Raw genomic sequence first — 17,657 nt, 5'->3', positions numbered from 1 at the left:
ACTAACTAATGCCCTGGCCAATAAGGCCACCCAATGTCGGAAGACAAATGTCCGCACTTCACAAATCGGCAGCTGGCAGAACAAGTCCGAAGTTACAGGCCTGAATCAAGGGAAAATGTGTTAAGGCAGCCCACACTCCCACACCGACCCCTAGTTACCTCCCTCAATAGTATGATTGGCTAGCTGAACTCAGCACTTAGGGTACTGTCTAACTATTCGTTCTCAGTTAAGCATAAAGCTACTCTAGCAAATGGTTCAAATGCCTCTGAGCACTTAATATCTGAGGTCATCAGTCCCCTAGAACTTAGAACTACTTAAACCTAACTAACCTAAGGACATCACACACATCCATGTCCGAGGCAGGATTCGAACCTACGACCGTAGCGGTCGCGCGGTTCCAGACTGAAGCGCCTAAAACCGCCCGGTAACTGCGGCCGGCCTACTCTATCAGATGATTATACTTACTACAAGCTCTCTGAGCTATACAAATACAGGTACTTAGCAACTCGTTACAGTACATGACATTCGATGTCGGTTACAGCTGACGGACTTCAAGCTTGGTTTCAACAGCCTGTTGACTGTGTGAAGTTCAACCGAAGTGTGATGAATGTTATCAGTTTATATTGATAAAGATTAACAAATATTCTACTTCGGAAATACAGGATGCAGCAGGGAGCTGTTACACTTTTTAAAACATTTTAACGCGTTTAATTCTTAATAAATTTCAATTTTTATGTTTCTTAAAGATTACAAATACAGTGCCATATAGCCAAAGAAGAGTGCATTGCCATTCAGGTGCAAAAAACGACATCATCCAAGAGTCGGCCGTTCTTGCAAGCGAGTGGAAAAGTATACCTTCCAAGTATAGTAAACGGAATTTCACGAATTTCTCGAGAGATGAATTTCCATTAAGACTTTTGAAAGAGCTTCGAGAGTCCGCGGTGTCAGTGGAAACTCGAGATTTCAGTCGACCCCATAATAAATAATCGCAGGAAGAAATATCTGAAGATCGAGACGTCACTCCACACCGCCACGCTAAGAAATGAGGCGAAATGGAAAATGTTGCTTTAGAAAACCCATGGGTGGTCTTGAGATGTGGCCGCGCGAAGTGGCCACGAGGTTTGTCACAGATCGCGTGGCCCCTCCCGCCGGAGGTTAGAGTCCTCCCTCTGGCATTTGTGTGTGTGTTGTTCTTAGCATGAGTTGAAGTAGTGTATAAGTCTAGGGACCGATGACAGCCGTTTAGTCCCTTAGGAATTCACACACATTTGAGCTTTGTTTTTTTTTTTTTTTTTTTTTTTTTTTTTTTTTTTTTTTTTTTTTTTTTTTTTTTTTAAACTTGAGATGTGGGAAGTATCCCCATCCTGTCGAAACCAAACTTTATCGATGTCAGTCTAAGACGTTCTCAATTCTGACATAAAAAAGTCTCGCGACATCTTGTGGTAACGCAGTGAGTTGGCAGTCACAGTGCGTCCATTTTCTCGGAAAAAGTAGAGCCCAATGATGTGAAATCAGGCTAATCCACACCACACAGCTACTTTCTCACTCTGTAAGGGCTTCTCGTTAGGTTGCAGAGGTTTATTTTCCGACTAGCAATTGCACCGGCAATTGCGTTTGTTCACAGAATTCAGTAAGTTTGTTCACAGAATCCTGTAATTGAAAATGAACGTCATGACTCATTATCACCGTAATGTCATATTCGAAAGCTTCCAACAACCGTTCTGGAAATACACTCCTGGAAATGGAAAAAAGAACACATTGACACCGGTGTGTCAGACCCACCATACTTCCTCCGGACACTGCGAGAGGGCTGTACTAGCAATGATCACACGCACGGCACAGCGGACACACCAGGAACCGTGGTGTTGGCCGTCGAATGGCGCTAGCTGCGCAGCATTTGTGCACCGCCGCCGTCAGTGTCAGCCAGTTTGCCGTGGCATACGGAGCTCCATCGCAGTCTTTAACACTGGTAGCATGCCACGACAGCCTGGACGTGAACCGTATGTGCAGTTGACGGACTTTGAGCGAGGGCGTATAGTGCGCATGCGGGAGGCCGGGTGGACGTACCGCCGAATTGCTCAACACATGGGGCGTGAGGTCTCCACAGTACATCGATGTTGTCGCCAGTGGTCGGCGGAAGGTGCACGTGCCCGTCGACCTGGGACCGGACCGCAGCGACGCACGGATGCACGCCAAGACCGTAGGATCCTACGCAGTGCCGTAGGGGACCGCACCGCCACTTCCCAGCAAATTAGGGACACTGTTGCTCCTGGGGTATTGGCGAGGACCATTCGCAACCGTCTCCATGAAGCTGGGCTACGGTCCCGCACACCGTCAGGCCGTCTTCCGCTCACGCCCCAACATCGTGCAGCCCGCCTCCAGTGGTGTCGCGACAGGCGTGAATGGAGGGACGAATGGAGACGTGTCGTCTTCAGCGATGAGAGTCGCTTCTGCCTTGGTGCCAATGATGGTCGTATGCGTGTTTGGCGCCGTGCAGGTGAGCGCCACAATCAGGACTGCATACGACCGAGGCACACAGGGCCAACACCCGGCATCATGGTGTGGGGAGCGATCTCCTACACTGGCCGTACACTTCTGGTGATCGTCGAGGGGACACTGAATAGTGCGCGGTACATCCAAACCGTCATCGAACCCATCGTTCTACCATTCCTAGACCGGCAAGGGAACTTGCTGTTCCAACAGGACAATGCACGTCCGCATGTATCCCGTGCCACCCAACGTGCTCTAGAAGGTGTAAGTCAACTACCCTGGCCAGCAAGATCTCCGGATCAGTCCCCCATTGAGCATGTTTGGGACTGGATGAAGCGTCGTCTCACGCGGTCTGCACGTCCAGCACGAGCGCTGGTCCAACTGAGGCGCCAGGTGGAAATGGCATGGCAAGCCGTTCCACAGGACTACATCCAGCATCTCTACGATCGTCTCCATGGGAGAATAGCAGCCTGTATTGCTGCGAAAGGTGGATATACACTGTACTAGTGCCGACATTGTGCATGCTCTGTTGCCTGTGTCTATGTGCCTGTGGTTCTGTCAGTGTGATCATGTGATGTATCTGACCCCAGGAGTGTGTCAATAAAGTTTCCCCTTCCTGGGACAATGAATTCACGGTGTTCTTATTTCAGTTTCCAGGAGTGTATATTCCGTCGTACCTAGGTATGCGGTTCAGTTGTCGAAGGACCATGATTTTAAAAGGATGAAAGTTGTGTCATGGTGCAAAATGCGTCCAACTGTCCTTTCTGAAATGCACAAAGCGCGAGCCTGTCGCACCAATGAACGCTGAGGGCTGGCCTCCAAACCCTGCGGAGCTGTCTCGGTGTCTTCTGCTGTTCTAACTGTGCGAACAAGTCCCGGAGCTGTTGCAGGTTTTACTGCTCCTCTCGTTCAGGAGTTGTCGAATCACTTTATTACTGAAATTTCCTGACGGGTTAAAACCGGGTGCCGGACCGAGGCTCGAACTCCGGACCTTTGCCTTTCGCGGGCAAGTGCTTTACCATCTGAGCTACCTGAGCACAACTCTCGACCCGTCCCCACAGCGCTAATTCCGCCAGTACCTCGTCTCCTACCTTCCAGATTTCACAGAAACCCTCCTGCAGAACTTTGTAGAGCTAGAATTCCTGGAAGATATGATATTGCAGAGACATGGCTTAGCCACAGCCTGGGGTATGTTGCAGGAACGCAATTTTCACTCTGCAGCTTAGAGTGAGCTGATATGAAACTTCCTGGCAAATTAAGACTTTATGACTGCTGAACGAGATGGGACAGCATTGTGACGGCCAACATTGAGCTGACAGCGGAGTCTTCACTGCGTCTGCTCTACCGAATGCCTGATTACAACAATGATCTCGTAAAGAAAGACGCGTTGTTCAATTGATCAACGCTCCATGGCAACTGAAATGACAACTGGTAACGGATATATATCGAGCATTGCGCATGCGCTAATTACCCCACCACGTAAGCTGTGGCACACTCTAAAACGTAACACCCCCATGCCGGAACATGATAGTAGAAGACGTTAGAGGGGAACAATGAAAGTGAAGGGGAAGCAGTGACGTTTATACACAGAGAACCTTCCACCACACGTAGCAAGGTGGTTGGAGTAGTACGAGCCGTCACCGTAGCTCCAGTTTCCAGCAGGTTCCATAGGATGTAGGGTTCACTGCCCAATCTGTGTGTGAACATATGCCTAAAACACATACCATTCGTCAGTTCTTTGACGTGCCTTTTTGAAACTAATGATATTAATATGGTCTCCTCTCAGTTCTGTGAATGGATTTGTGATTTACGTTCAGAAAATTTGCAGTCAGTAGTAGCTGACGGGAATTCATATTCTGAACGAATGTGATGTTTCCCCAAGGAAGTGTTATAGACTGTCTATTGTTGTTACAGCGTATCAACGATACTTTCTGAGTAGCCCTCTTCTATTGTTCGCAGATGATTCTGTCGTTAACCGTATAATAAAGAACCAGAAATCAAAACGAATTGCAACATGAGTTATGCGAAATAACTGTTTGTTGCGAAAAGTTGCAATTGATCGTATAAAATAATAAACGTTAGGTTCTCCAGACAAATACTAGAAAAATTCCATTATATTTCGATTGCACCTTAAACAACTCAAATTTACAGGTAGGTGATTCAACTAAATGCTTACGGATTAGAGTTACAAGAGATTAAATTGGACGCTTCAAATAGAAAATATTGAGGGAAAGGCGATCGAAAGACAGCTTTTACTTGGCTGAACGCTTAGAAGGTGTACCATATCTACTAAAGAGACAGCCTACACTACCCTTGTTTGCCCTCTCCTGGAGTAAAACTGCGCGTCATGGGATCCTTACGAGACGGGATTGACGGAAGACATGGAGAAGTTTCAGAGATGGTCAGATTCGTCTGTATTACAGAGAAATAGGGGGAGAGAGGGTCGCGAGTCGAGGTGCCAGTCATTACAACCAAGCTGATTCTTCCTGCGGCTGGATCTTGTCTCGAAATTTCCACCATATACTTTCTTTCCCAGACGGCAAAAAAGGTTTCCTCGACTAGCACCCACCTACCATCGAAACAAATTACCAGGGCTCGCACGAAAACTTTTAGGTCTTTTTTTTTTTCGAGAGCGGAAGGGTCTAGAATAACGTGAAACCTCTCGAAAAGACTTAAATATGAGTTGCAGAATAATGATGTAAATGTAGAATGCTCTGTACGGGTACGGTCCAAAGGTGTAGCACTGTCGAGCATAACTGACATCTCTGCCTCCATCCCTCCTTCGCAACTTCGGCTTTTTGAAATGCGAAACGCATATCTGAGTGAATTTTATCCATAGTGGATGTTGTCGAGCTCCGTGACTGTTCCTTTATGGGGTTGTAGAAAAATATCCGCTACCAGTGAAGGAGTTTCACTATAAGATAGAGTGAGCATATGGATGCCTTCCGGCTAAATAATTATGCTAAATCCACCTTTGCAATGCACCTAAAAGACCATGGTCACTCAGCCACAGCCATTACAGAAAACCTACAGGGTGTTTAAAAAATGGCCGGTATATTTGAAACGGCAATAAAAACTAAACGAGCAGCGATAGAAATACACCGTTTGTTGCAATATGCTTGGGGCAGCAGTACATTTTCAGGCGGACAAACTTTCGAAATTACAGTAGTTACAATTTTCAACAACAGATGGCTCTGCAAGTGATGTGAAAGATATAGAAGACAACGCAGTCTGTGGGTGCGCCATTCTGTACGTCGTCTTTCTGCTGTAAGCGTGTGCTGTTCACAACGTGCAAGTGTGCTGTGGGCAACATGGTTTATTGCTTAGAACAGAAGATTTTTCTGGTGTTGGAATTCCACCGCCTAGAACACAGTGTTGTTGCAACAAGACGAAGTTTTCAACGGAGGTTTAATGTAACCAAAGGACCGAAAAGCGATACAATAAAGGATCTGTTTGAAAAATTTCAACGGACTGGGAACGTGACGGATGAACGTGCTGGAAAGGTAGGGCGATCGTGTACGCCAACCACAGAGGGCAACGCGCAGCTAGTGCAGCAGGTGATCCAACAGCGGCCTTGGGTTTCCGTTCGCCGTGTTGCAGCTGCGGTCCAAATGACGCCAACGTCCACGTATCGTCTCATGCGCCAGAGTTTACACCTCTATCCATACAAAATTCAAACACGGCAACCCCGCAGCGCCGCTACCATTGCTGCACGAGAGACATTCGCTAACGATATAGTGCACAGGATTGATGACGGCGATATGCATGTGGGCAGCATCTGGTTTACTGACGAAGCTTATTTTTACCTGGACGGCTTCGTCAATAAACAGAACTGGCGCATATGGGGCACCGAAAAGCCCCATGTTGCATCCCATCGTCCCTGCATCCTCAAAAAGTACTGGTCTGGGCCGCCTATTCTTCCAAAGGAATCATTGGCCCATTTTTCAGATCCGAAACGAATACTGCATCACGCTATCTGGACATTCTTCGTGAATTTGTGGCGGTCAAACTGCTTTAGACGACACTGCCAACACCTCGTGGTTTATGCAAGATGGTGCCCGGCCACATCGCACGGCCGACGTCTTTAATTTCCTGAATGAATATTTCGATGATCGTGTGATTGCTTTGGGCTATCCGAAACATACAGAAGGCGGCGTGGATTGGTCTCCCTATTCGCCAGACATGAACCCCTGTGACTTCTTTCTGTGGGGACACTTGAAAGCCCAGGTGTACCGCCAGAATCCAGAAACAATTGAACAGCTGGAGCAGTACATCTCATCTGCTTGTGAAGCCATTCCGCCAGACACGTTGTCAAAGATTTCGGGTAATTTCATTCAGATACTACGCCATATTATTGCTACCCATGGTGGATATGAGGAAAATATCGTACTATAGAGTTTCTCAGACCGCAGCGCCATCTGTTGTTGACAATTGTAACTACTGTAATTTCGAAAGTTTGTCTGCCTGAAAATGTACTGTTGTCCCAAGCATATTGCAACAAACGGTGTATTTCTATCGCTGCTCGTTTAGTTTGTATTGCCGTTTCAAATATACCGGTCATTTTTGAAACACCCTGTACAAATTCTACACACTGTGAACAAAGGAAAGAAAATGGAGGTTCTTGAAGCGCTAGAAATTTATATCCAAAGCTCTGACTCACCAGACCTTGTTCTGAACGAACAGCTGGAACTTGCAAACAAATCCTATCTTCACATATTTCATGAAATATTCAAAAACAGAAAATAATTATCCTCTGATTTAAGAACAAAGTAATATTCTGTGGAAATTGGATGTGGCAGTCATACAACAGTCCAAGGGTCATTATCATAATTTGTAGTAGTCATATTGTAAAAACAAGCTGTAACTGGCAATCTATAATGTGTAATAGCATTCAAAAACTTCATATGTGTAACATTATTGTACCTCCTAGATCTAAGTTCTGTGAAAACAATGTGACTCAAAAGAGTTCTAGATGTAATTTTTTTTTAGATTTGTAATAGCTTTGAGTAATTTCATATATATAATATCATTTTACTTCCTAGATCTAAGTTTTCCATCAAAAATGTGAATCAAAAAATTTCATGTGTGTCAAGAAATGTCGCAGTCTAAAATAGCTTTTTATATTTCTGTATATGCAACACCTTTGCACTTCCTCTCGCTAAGTTCTTTGACCAGAACCCACAAGCTTCTGTGTGAGCAACATCTTTACATCTGCTACGTCTAAGTTCTTTGACCACAGCCCACAGGTTTGTATGTAAACATAGTGTATTTCGCCGGCCACGGTGGCCGACCGGTTCTAGGCGCTCAGTCCGGAACCGCGTGACTGCTACGGTCGCAGGTTCGAATCCTGCCTCAGGCATGGATGTGTGTGATGTCAGGTTAGTTAGGTTGAAGTAGTTCTAAGTTCTAGGGGACTGATGACCAAAGATGTTAAGTCGCATAGTGCTCAGAGCCATTTGAACCATTTTTCAACCATAGTGTATTTCACGAGTGTACATCATAATAGTGTAATATAGAGCTATACTTGGTAAAACAGATATATGGACGTGCAAATGACCATAAGTGTGTAACTATCACCACAGCATAACTGTAATAATGGTGCTTCATCTTGTTGTAAGTACAGATATATTTTCGTCAAATGCTGCCTTACCACTTACAATTGTCCCACTTGTATCTATGTAGTCACTAGCAAATATTTTTTTTTTTTTATTTATACAGTGATATCGAACAGTACAAACATGTACTTGAATGTATAAACACCTGAAGATGGGCGCAAGCCCGAAACCGGTCGTGTGACCAATAAACAACCTTTTATTGTGACTGGTAGCGGATATTTTTCTACAACTCCGCATATCTGAGTGCTCTTGATACGGAAGAGTGAACGTAGCGTCGCAGTGTCTGAAAGGACGAGTGTTCCGTCGCGGCGTCTCCCCCATGTTAACCGACCAGCCGCGACTAGCCTGGCATAGCCAGGTCCCGGTCTGTCCATTGAAAGGCGGGCGCAGGCGACTCCTGGCGGGCGTGCCTTCGTGCAGCTGGCAGCCCTGGAATCCCGGCTGATTAGGCCCCTGGTAGGGCAGGCGCGCCCCGCTACTGTGCCGCTGCGCTGGCGCCAGCTGGTTTCTTCTGTCAGCCCCGCGGTCGTAACAGTCGGAAGCGCCGGATGAGATCACTGCCGCGTTTATTGGCGCCCGCTCTGCTCGACCTCGTCCGTTATCGCGCCTGTCAGCCGAGCCATTTGTACGCGGAGGATGCGAGGGAGAATAAGCAGCAGCCAGCCGGCCGGTGCGTTCTGCTTACTAATATCCCGGCCGCTGAAATACAGATCCCGGCAGTTTTATGAGCACAGTCGTAAAGCCTCAACGAACGCCTTCTCCTGTGAAAATTTTGTGGATTATCAAACAGAGTGGTGGCAGTGAATCGCCCTTACACAAAGCAGTTACGAGCCTTAAACACGATCTGAGCACCACTGTGCATTTACATCGTCAATACCTCAGGGCGAAATTTTCACTATATAGCACACACTTCATATATATCTGTGTTATTTATTTTAAATACTGTGGGGTCTGAGTGGAGGAGAAGACCAGGCAGCGAGGTCATCGGTCTCATCGGATAGGAAAGGAAGTCAGCCGTGCCCTTTCAAAGGAGCCATCCCGGCATTTTCCTGGAGCGATTTAGGGAAATTACGGAAAACCTAAATCAGGATGGGCGGTCGCGGGATTAAAACGTCTTCCTCCTGAATGCGAGTCCAGTGTGGTAACCACTGAGCCACCTCGCTCGGTCCTTAATACTGCGGGTAGACGTCTATGAACTCTACTAATTCGAATTATACAGGGTGGGGTGTTTCACAATCCCTACTAGGACCTCCTGCATGTTGCAGAGCACAGGTGTTGATAAGGAACTTAACTCCGGAAATGTACCGTTCGACATAAAGTAAGTCTGAAGGTCGGATCGCATTGAAATCTCCCACTTTACGGTACGCCGACAAACAGAAGAGGCCGTCGTCAGGCATCGCCGTGCTTACGGGTATGACGTCGCATACCATTTTCACCCGACTACTACAACGGCTGCGAGACCCCGGTGTCAGGAGAGTCAACTGGTGCTCCACGGACGTGCCGCACCCTCGACTTTGATGAGGACGTGCTTCGTCTCGTGGAAGACAACCTGACGACGGGTACTCGAGACACTTCCGGCGCCCTTGGCTCCTGTAGACTACACAGGTCACAGCTCGCTGTCTCCGCTGTGTTTGTGCCGCGAAGAGGACGACTTGATGAAAATGATTTGACCTACATACTTACATCCAAACGCTACATTACGGGACATGACTTCCTTGTACACGCTTCATCAGTTACATACTAAAATGGTTCAAATGGCTCTGAGCACTATGGGACTTAACAGCTGAGGTCATAAGTCCCCTAGAACTTAGAACTACTTCAACCTAAGGACATCACACACATCCATGCCCGAGGCAGAATTCGAACCTGTGACCGTAGCAATCGCGCGGTTCCGGACTGAAGCGCCTGGAACGGCTCGGCCACCGCGGCCGGCAGTTTCATACTCTCTGTAACCTCTTAAAGCATGTTATATGAGTTGTGAAACCGTGTACTAGTTTACACTGCGATAAACAACTATTCCGTCAGTGACGAAAAATTGGATTGAAAATACAAGTAATCGTACTCACAGGACACAAATCCAACAATACAATAGTGATGACATTGAATACGTGTTTAAGTCATTGCCTTCCAGTTGAACATAGTGACTATGTCGTTAAACAGAGTGAGAAGGAAATGCATTGATTTAGATACAATTGTTGTTGTTGTGGTCTTCAGTCCTGAGACTGGGTTGATCCAGCTCTCCATGCTACTCTGCCCTGTGCAAGCTGCTTCATCTCCCTGTAACTACTGCAGCCTATATCCTTCTGAATCTGCTTAGTGCATTCATCTCTTGGTCTCCCTCTACGATTTTTACCCTCCATCCTGCCCTCCAATACTAAATTAGTGGTGCCTTGAAGCCTCAGAACATATCCTGCCAACCGATCCCTTCTTCTTGTCAAATTGTGCCACAAACTCCTCTTCTCCCCAATCCTATTCAATACTTCCTCCTTAGTTATGTGATCTACCCATCTAATCTTCAGCATTCTTCTGTAGCACCACATTTCGAAAGCTTCTATTCTCTTCTTGTCCGAACTATTTATCGTCCGTGTTTCACTTCCATACACGGCTACACTCCATACAAATACTTTCACAAACGACTTCCTGACACTTAAGTCTATACTCGATGTTAACAAATTTCTTACTCCCTTCCCAACCACTGCCTCCCTTTCATACCCCTCGACTCTTATAACTGCCATCTGCTTTCTGTACAAATTGTAAATAGCTTTCGCTCCCTGTATTTTAGCCCTGCCACCTTCAGAATGCAAAGATACGTGGACATAAATTCCTGTCAGGGTATAGCTGCAATCCAGCTATTTGTCGACTTTACACATTTGGGAAATCGAAGCACGTGCGCTTTCATGCCTTTTTGGGATTTATAATTTCCCTGGGAAGAGGGAACGCAACACTTGTATCCCATTCTTCGAAAAGAACAGTAGGCGAATGTTGTTGTTGTTGTCTTCAGTCCTGAGACTGGTTTGATGCAGCTCTCCATGCTACTCTATCCTGTGCAAGCTGCTTCATCTCCCAGTACCTACTGCAACCTACATCCTTCTGAATCTGCTTAGTGTACTCATCTCTCGGTCTCCCTCTACGATTTTTACCCTCCACGCTGCCCTCCAATGCTAAATTTGTGATCCCTTGATGCCTCAAAACATGTCCTACCAACCGATCCCTTCTTCTAGTCAAGTTGTGCCACAAACGTCTCTTCTCCCCAATCCTATTCAATACCTCCTCATTAGTTACGTGATCTATCCACCTTATCTTCAGTATTCTTCTGTAGCACCACATTTCGAAAGCTTCTATTCTCTTCTTGTCCAAACTAGTTATCGTCCATGTTTCACTTCCATACATGGCTACACTCCAAACAAATACTTTCAGAAACGACTTCCTGATACATAAATCTATATTCGATGTTAACAAATTTCTCTTCTTCAGAAACGCTTTCCTTGCCATTGCCAGTCTACATTTTATATCCTCTCTACTTCGACCATCATCAGTTATTTTACTTCCTAAATAGCAAAACTCCTTTACTACTTTAAGTGTCTCATTTCCTAATCTAATTCCCCCAGCATCACCCGATTTAATTTGACTACATTCCATTATCCTCGTTTTGCTTTTGTGAATGTTCATCTTATATCCTCCTTTCAAGACACTGTCCATTCCGTTCAACTGCTCTTCCAAGTCCTTTGCCGTCTCTGACAGAATTACAATGTCATCGGCGAACCTCAAAGTTTTTACTTCGTCTCCATGAATTTTAATACCTACTCCAAATTTTTCTTTTGTTTCCTTTACTGCTTGCTCAATATACAGATTGAATAACATCGGGGAGAGGCTACAACCCTGTCTCACTCCTTTCCCAACCACTGCTTCCCTTTCATGCCCCTCGACTCTTATGACTGCCATCTGGTTTCTGTACAAATTATAAATAGCCTTTCGCTCCCTGTATTTTACCCCTACCACCTTTAGAATTTGCAAAAGAGTATTCCAGTCAACATTTTCAAAAGCTTTCTCTAAGTCTACAAATGCTAGAAACGTAGGTTTGCCTTTTCTTAATCTTTCTTCTAAGATAAGTCGTAAGGTCAGTATTGCCTCACGTGTTCCAACATTTCGACGGAATCCAAACTGATCCTCCCCGAGGTCTGCATCTACCAGTTTTTCCATTCGTCTGTAAAGAATTCGCGTTAGTATTTTGCAGCCGTGGCTTATTAAACTGATAGTTCGGTAATTTTCACATCTGTCAGCACCTGCTTTCTTTGGGATTGGAATTATTATATTCTTCTTGAAGTCTGAGGGTATCTCCCATTTCGTCTTCATCTACATCCTCTTCCATTTCCATAATATTGTCCTCAAGTACATCGCCCTTGTATAAACCTTCTATATACTCCTTCCACCTTTCTGCCTTCCCTTCTTTGCTTAGAACTGGGCTGCCCTCTGAGCTCTTGATGTTCATACACGTGGTTCTCTTATCTCCAAAGGTCTCTTTAATTTTCCTGTAGGCAGTATCTATCTTACCCCTAGTGAGATAAGCTTCTACATCCTTACATTTGTCCTCTAGCCATCCCTGTTTAGCCATTTTGCACTTCCTGTCGATCTCATTTTTGAGACGTTTGTATTCCTTTTTGCCTGCTTCATTTGCTGCATTTTTATATTTTCTCCTTTCATCAATTAAATTCAATATTTCTTCTGTTACCCAAGGATTTCTAGCAGCCCTCGTCTTTGTACCTACTTTATCCTCTGCTGCCTTCACTACTACATCCCTCAGAGCTACCCATTCTTCTTCTACTGTATTTCTTTCCCCTATTCCTGTCAATTGTTCCCTTATGCTCTCTCTGAAACTCTGTACAACCTCTGGTTCTTTCAGTTTATCCAGGTCCCATCTCCTTAATTTCCCACATTTTTGCAGTTTCTTCAGTTTTAATCTACAGGTCATAACCAATAGATTGTGGTCAGAGTCCACATCTGCCCCTGGAAATGTCTTACAACTTAAAACCTGGTTCCTAAATCTCTGTCTTACCATTATATAATCTATCTGATACCTTTTAGTATCTCCAGGGTTCTTCCACGTAGGCGAATACTGTATGAAATACATACCGCTTTCACGTGTCACACACTTTCAACACAACCTACACGCCAACAGGGCTGCCTACTAGAGATAAGATGGCCAACAGTTCGGGGCGTCACGTGCCAGTAGGCCTTGTACCTGGAAGGCTTTGGTCGGTGTCGGGCAGTACGGTCAGCGACGCCGCTGAGCAGCGTGTACTGGGCGAGGCGGCCCGCACCGTGCTGTCAGCGGCGGCTCTGGTTGATGTAAACCCGGCGGCGGCGGCGGCAACTCACTGGTCTGCTCGCTGCCGTGTGGTACAGGACAGACCGGAACTTAGTGATGTTGCGACACTCCTATTGTCCCCTCTGAAATTTCAGTGCAGGATTACGCGTGTGTTGTGGTGGCCTAATCTATCCTACGGTTCGGCGCAGTTCCCTAACAAAGACGCCGTCCTCCGAGATAACAATGGCGCTATTCACGCTCCTTGTCCAGCTTAGCTATCCACGAGTCCGCAACAATACAATCAATAGAAGCAAACTGCTAGCACCCGACAAACGCTACTGTCGTTATATGTTTATATGATAGACTAGAACTTTTTTTTTCCTTTTTTGGCTGTAAGAAAATGCTGAAAGGACTGTTGTGTGGCGCTACAGCTACCCAGCCGGTTGAAAATAACACACGTCTTCGGCAGGCGGTCCTCGCTTGGCTGCAGCTTTTGCGTGGATGGAATATGCAGTGACTCGGTCTTCACTTTCATTACATAAACAACTTCATTCGACAGTTGAAAGGGACATCAGATCGTACAGCTTCCACTACAACAGTTGTATTAGGCTGGCAAATGTCTGCGATACTCAACTCAGCAGTCGTACGGAACGGAGACTGGATGATACGTGGCAGTATCAAAGACTCTGATGTTCAAATAAATCGTCTGTTGCTTTATACTTCTCTATTGTGCAGGACATACACTGCAATCGCCTTGGCATTGCCCAGGCCACACGGCTGCAAAAAAAAAAAAAAAAAAAAAAATAAAAATAAATAAATAAATAAATAAAAAATATCGTTCAAATGGCTGTGAGCACTATGCGACTTAACTTCTGAGGTCATCAGTCGCCTAGAACTTAGAACTACTAAACCTAACTAACCTAAGGATACCACACACATCCACGCCCGAGGCAGGATTCGAACCTGCGACAAGCGGTCACGCGGTTCCAGACTGAAGCGTCTAGAACCGCCCGACCACAGAGCTGCACTCTATGCGGTTATGTACAAGCTGAGTTCACAGCTCGGAAGTTCGTGAGTTCTATATTATTACGATATCAATCACCTAAAATTTATGTCTAATCAAATCTACTAGCAAACTCTAGCGAAATGCACTAACCGTGACTATCATACAAAATATATCCCATGCAAATCATCTTTGTGAAAATGTACACATAAACGTAAAATGGAGAGCGCATGCCGGATTGAACGTCTATAGAGAATGCTAGTAGGGATTCTCTACATTGTCCCTGCGTCGTCAGAGACCCTAGATGCGATCTTCTCCCTAGAGAAGAATCTCAACGCACGCTTGTGCGACATTTTGAATATAGTAATAATGTAGGCTAATAATCTCGGGAAGTATTACAGGGTGGTTCCGTGATAATGTTACAAAGTTTCAGTAGTGATGGAGAAGAGTTAATGTATGGATCTGAGGTAAGAAACCCTGGTGCGGAAGCGACTGAGTCTAAATTTATAAGCGAAAATCTTTCTGATACCTCTGACGGTAGAATACATGATGAAAAAAGAAAAAAAAGACAAATATGTAGATAGAACATGAACTCTGAAATAAAATCCACTACTTAGCGGATTGGGCACGTTCTTCAGTGGAGGAGAAGTGTTTCACACTAGCGAAGACGACCTGGTGCTCATAGCTCTTAAGGTATGCATTTTAGAGCCCATCTTTACCTAATATTAAATTTCTGCAAGCATCGGGGGCAGTGGCAATAAAACGACTATTCACGTCGGTGTGTAGAACGTACGAGTGTTACGAGATGCCATCGGACATTCGGAAAACCCTCACAATTCCGAAGACTGCAAGAGCTGAAAAGTGCGAGAATTATTGCACAGTCAGCTTAACAGCTCATGCATCCAAGCTGCTGACAAGAATACTATACGGAAGAACGGAAAAGAAAACTGCGGATGTGTTGGATGACGGTCAGTTTTGCTTTAGAAAAGGTAAAGGCACGAGGGAGGCGATTCTGACGCTGCGGTTGATAATGAAAGCAAGACTAAAGAAAATTCAGTCCACGTTCATAGGAACTGTTGAACTATAAAAAGCGCTCGACAATGGAAAATGGTGCAAGATGTTCGAAATTCTGAGAGAAATAGGGATAAACTATAGGGAGAGACGGGTAAAGTACAATATGTGCAAGAGCCAAGAGGGAGAAATAAGAGTGGACGATCAAGAACTTCTCGGATTAAAAAGGGTGTAAGACTGGGATGTAGTCTTTAGCCCTACTGTTCATTCTGTACATCTAAGAAGCAATGATAAAAATAAAAGAAAGGTCCATGAGTGAATTAAAACTGAAGATGAAAAGATATCAATAATAGGATTCGCTGGTGAAATCGCTATCCTGAGTGATAGTGAAGAAGAATTACATGATCTTCTCAATAGAATGAACAATCTAATTAGTACAGAATATGGACTGAGAGTAAACCGAAGAAAGACGAAAGTAATGAGAAATAGCAGAAATAAGAACAGTGACAAACTGTACATCAGGATTGATGGTCACGAAGTAGGTGAAGTTAAGGCGTTGTGCTACCTCGGCAGTAAAATAACCAATGACGAACGGAGCAAGGAGGACATCAAAAACAGACTAGCAATGGCAAAAAGGGCATTCCTAGAAAAGAGAAGTCTACTAGTATCAAACAGGCCTCACGTGAGGAAGAAATTTCGGTGGTTGTACATCTGGAGTACAGCATTTTATGGTAGTTGTACATGGACTGTGGGAAAACCGGAACAGAAGAGAATCGAAGCATTTGAGATGTCGGTCTACAGACGAATGTTGAAAATTAGTTGGACTTATAAGGTAAGGTGTGAAGAGCTTCTGCGCAGAATCGGAGAGGAAAGGAATGCGCGGGAAACACAGACAAAGAGAAGGGACAGGATGATACGACATCTGTTAAGACACGACTTCCATGGACTAGAGGGAGCTGTAGAGAGCAGAAACTGTAGAGGAAGACCGAGTTTGGAATACATCCAGCAAATAATTGAGATAGAGAGGTTGACACAGGAGAGAAATTCGTTGCGGGCCGCACCAAACCAGTCAGCAGACTGATTATCCAAAAAAAGAAGTCTTGTTTTGATCCATACTAACACCTCTGGAAGTTTTCTCCCCCTACAATCTTAGCTATGTCAGTGTCGAGCCATATATACCAGTATCGGAGGTACCAGGATGATTTTTGCTTGTAACTTTCGTCTCGGTCTTTTCCGGAGAGCGGTGCCTTTCCTCAAGTTGGTACATTTACAATTCTCGAACATCTCTGAAAGTTTGCAACGTTATCACGGAATCGCTCTGTAAATATACGAATCTAATGTGCCAGTTAGTAAGTGCTGTGTGTTCTCAAGGCACGCGGACGCGCTGCGCCCACTGTGCAGCTCGTAGGCTGTCCGGTTAAGCTCCGCTTGACACAGGTAGCGCGACAGGCGGGCTCTCGCTACCGTCTGCTGCTCTGCGAGTTACGCGTGGACGCGTAATTTATTCGGCTGCTTGAATGGTGCCCGGGCCGGCTGCGGCCGTGTACTGGCCATTCGTGTCCACGAGATGAGGACCCTCTGCTGACGGCTGGATTGTCCGGGTGTCTGGATTAGCGGCCCAAACGTACCTCACGTCATTCTTCCACGTCCGCCCTCGGAGCGTCGGCCGTGTTAGAGTTCATGAGGCTGCCCCTTAACAGCAAGTGGCCCGGTGGTTCCGTGAGTCGGACACATCTCTGGCAGCGGGCACCCGGTACTGGACTCTGCTCCCCACAGCCGTGTCTCTTGCCTGGCTGTAGCGGGACAGCAGCAGTTCTCTTCCCAGCTCCTGACCGCGTCCCAAGCGCACGATTCCGCCTGCTACTGGTAAGGCGAAAGTGCGCCCAGACAGTCTCTGTTGGAGTAGACGTGTTCACTGCTACACTCACAGAATAGAAAGGGAGTTGCTAGCAGCATTACTCACAGTGACACCTTAAAGTAAGTGTCCGGTAATCAATTTCATAAAGCGTTCCTAGTGTAAGCCGTGAAAGAGTGCGAACGTGTTTCAAATGTCTGCGAGTTGTGTAACTCAGGCGGAACGTAGGGAGCAGCCCAGTATTCACCTAGAAGGATGTGCAGAACCGCCTAAAAACCACATCCAGGCTGGCCGGCACACCGGCCCTCGGCGTTAGTCCGCCGGGCGGATTCGATGTGGGGCCGGGCCGCCTACTCGAGTCCAGGATTATTTCCCCTA

At 45.8% G+C, this 17,657-nt stretch overlaps 1 protein-coding gene across 3 annotated transcripts in view; it reads left to right on the top strand.

The window, feature by feature from the left end:
- Positions 1-17,657, top strand: part of LOC126354686 (collagen alpha-1(XVIII) chain-like) — a 2,024,079-nt gene that overhangs the window by 25,474 nt on the left and 1,980,948 nt on the right. The gene's annotated exons all lie outside the window — the stretch shown is intronic.

Source organism: Schistocerca gregaria, chromosome 3 (genome assembly GCF_023897955.1).
Source record: "Schistocerca gregaria isolate iqSchGreg1 chromosome 3, iqSchGreg1.2, whole genome shotgun sequence".
NCBI lineage: Eukaryota > Metazoa > Arthropoda > Insecta > Orthoptera > Acrididae > Schistocerca > Schistocerca gregaria.
This window is presented reverse-complemented; position numbering and strand designations above follow the sequence as displayed.